The sequence below is a fragment of the Arachis ipaensis genome, chromosome B08, assembly GCF_000816755.2.
Source record: "Arachis ipaensis cultivar K30076 chromosome B08, Araip1.1, whole genome shotgun sequence".
NCBI lineage: Eukaryota > Viridiplantae > Streptophyta > Magnoliopsida > Fabales > Fabaceae > Arachis > Arachis ipaensis.
This window is the reverse complement of record NC_029792.2, coordinates 127121426-127124764: the sequence shown is the minus strand read 5'-3', so window position 1 is coordinate 127124764 and position 3339 is coordinate 127121426. Positions and strand designations below refer to the sequence as shown.

The window sequence follows — 3339 nt, the reverse complement described above, 5'->3', positions numbered from 1 at the left end:
TACTAGTATTATTATATATATGTTATACCGTATGATATGATGTGAGATGCTAGTGGTAGCTAGCTCTTTGAAACGTAACTTTTGAATTTATTATGTTTTGTTGTGTAGCGAAAATGCCAGCGCCACATTAACCCTATCATGAGTATTAATTAAACTCATCAACTATATATACGGGAATTTAATTGAAAGAATTGAAGATGATGAAAGAAATTTATAGATACTAGTACTACTACTACACTATTAGTCTATTATAGTATAGAGATAGATATGATTTTATTAATGTTTTTTAATTTAAGAGATATTAATTAATGTTTTTGTGGTGGAACAGTTAACGAGAGAAGCAGTGACAGTGAGAAGAAGGATTCTGTGTGTGACACTGTTCATAGAGAATAGATATACATAATTTCCATTATGATGATGATCCAGATATCTGAATCTGCATACTAAACCTGGAAATTAAAATGGGGGAAGAGAGAAATTATTTGTTACGATGTGTGTGTGTTTTAGTGTAACGAATTTATGAAGCTTTTAAAGTTGTTGAAAATTCAGAAACCATCTTTGGAAAAATGTTTGGATCAACTTCGTCATTGTCATAATGTTGTTACTCTCGTTGCTCTCCTTCCCAATAACTTCAATTTTTTTTTTTTTTGGTTTATTTTGTTATTATTTCTGTACTTATTAAATTGAATTTATGTATCCGTATATTAATAATTATTTCTCTTACTTTAATAATTTTTATCAATTGCTAATGAGTTATAGCTCAAATGGACTCCCCATACTCAATTAAGAGGTCGCGGGTTCCCCGTACTCATCTAAGAGGTTGCGGGTTCGAGTCTTCATATCTTTGATAAAAAAAAATAATTTTTATCAATTATTTTTCATTTTATGACCTTTTTTATCGTTAATTAGTTTCACAAACACTCGTTAATTAGATTTAGTAAAATTTTAAAAAATATTCAGAATAACTTTTCTTATTAATTAACGCAGAGTCCTAATTAGTACAATAGTTAAATAACACAAAGCGTAAGTTTAAAGAATAATTGCCAATAAGTTATAGCTCAAATGGTATTATAGCTCAAATGGTATAATATCTCCATATTTACCTAAAAGATCGCAGGTTCGAGTCTCCTTATGTAAAAAAAAAAAAAAATTTAAAGGATAATTTTATAGTGTTTATAAATTGATGTCTAATTTTTATTTAATTTAATTTTTATAATAAATTTTAAATTAAATATTAATTCTTAATTTTTTTAATAAATTAAATCAGATACTATATTTTAGAAACTATAACAATCATCAAATTTAAATTACAGAATCAGTCATTAATATTTGTATTATGTTAGGTTGTCCGTATTATAGTACAATTTAAATATCGTTAATAGGGTTGTTGTTAATATCTGTGTTAAAGATGTATTAAAATTTATTGAAAAATAAAATTTTATGTATTTTAATATATTAAATATATCAAAACTTGTAAAAACTATTTTATATTTTAAAAATATGTCCCTACATTTAATTAGTCATCAACTTTTGAAGTATGGAAGGTAATTATTGATAAATTCACCATAGATCGAAAGATCAAATTGATATGCAACATTCTATAAATGCATTAATAAAACTAAGAGTTTCTTGAACTTGAATCAATATTCATAAAATCTACCAATATGGTATAATTCACCGGCTATATGGAGGTAAGGAATAAAGATACAATCATGTATGTATTCATATTAGGGATGTTAAAATCCAAATCGATTTAAATTAAACTACTCATCCAATTTAATTTAAGTCGAAAACTGATTAAAACCATACTAATTTAAATTTGATTGGATTTTATTTTTTGCAAATTACTGGATCGGATCGGATTTTGGATCTACTCTTCATCACCGATCCAATTCATATTCAAACCACACAATGTGTTATAATATTATTTTATTATTATGTTTACAATTATACTTATAACATATTCAATTTGTTATATATTTTTATATTTATTATGTATTATTATTATTTAATAAATTTTTTATTTTCAAAATGTGATTTATTTATTTATTTTAATTAACCTATCATTTTATTTCTATTGGTATGTTTTTTTAAAATATTATTAAGACTTGCTATGTCATTGTTGGTTATTTAAAATTTGATGTTGAGACTTGTTATATATATTTAATTCTTTTAATTTACAAAACCGCAACTCCAGTCCAATCCAAATCGTTCGAAATTAGATCGGATCAGATCAGATTTTTTTAGAAAAATCATCAAATTCAAATCGTACCGCAAATAAACATAGTATTCAGATTGGATGAGTTTTTGACTCAAAACCGATCTAAAGCGCACTGCGAACACCCCTCAATCGTATGAATGCATCTTCTATTGTTTCCTAACACTTGTAATACAACAATTTAGCAACTACAGAAAAAATATAAATATCGAATTTATAGCGCATATATATATATATATCAATTATTTATAAAGTTTATTATAATAATTTATAAGATCATAAGACCTTTTAACAAAACTATCAAAACTAAATCAATTACAATGGTATAATACATTTATATTGTTCGCATTATATTCCTAAAACTAATTTGGTATATTTCACTATACACACTATCAATAACAATCATATATGTTTAAACCTAAGTTATAATCTCTTCCAATCATATATATTCTAATAATTTAACTAGAACACTATTTTATCTCATCATGAACATAATTTAACATGGTCTATATATAAATTAAACAATGTAGCGAAATAACAAAAATAAAAACATATTTTACTAACATCTTTGCCTTATATATATGGATCTTTTTACGTGAGCAATAATTATATTTAACCAATATAATTGATCTAGATTATCCATCACGTTTCTACTCTATTTTTTTACTTTTTTTTTTCAAATGATTGTGGACCTCTTCTCCTTTTACTTCTGCTCCAAATTAGGTATAATATATATTTCTCTCCGTTGAATTATAATATATTAGGCATTAGGTTTCTCTCGCTCACACTAAATTGTGACTCCTATTTAGATATTATGTATTTATGTTACCTTCTTCTCATACTAAATCATGATTGTATATAAAGTTTTAGTAGTTACCATGATTTAGTAGGTTGCACCAATTTGATTCTTACTATTAAATTGTGGGATGAGGTGGTTGAATGCTTAGATCCTTTTCACAATTTACATAAACAAACAAAAAATTGATAAATATGTAAGAAGGGTTCATTTATAGTGATTAAAAATAACAATGCGATGGATTTTACTATTATTTAATTCTATTTCGTCTTATCTTATTTTATATAGATTTCGTATTATTACTATTTGAAAGTAATAAAAAATT

General features: G+C 24.7%; 1 long non-coding RNA gene across 1 annotated transcript in view; it reads left to right on the top strand.

Annotated features, from left to right (window-relative positions):
* LOC110266131 overlaps nucleotides 1–596 on the top strand; it is a 3180-nt gene extending 2584 nt beyond the window's left edge. Inside the window, exon 3 of the long non-coding RNA XR_002353113.1 lies at nucleotides 329–596. This is a non-coding gene — a long non-coding RNA (uncharacterized LOC110266131). The remainder of the gene's footprint in view (nucleotides 1–328) is intronic.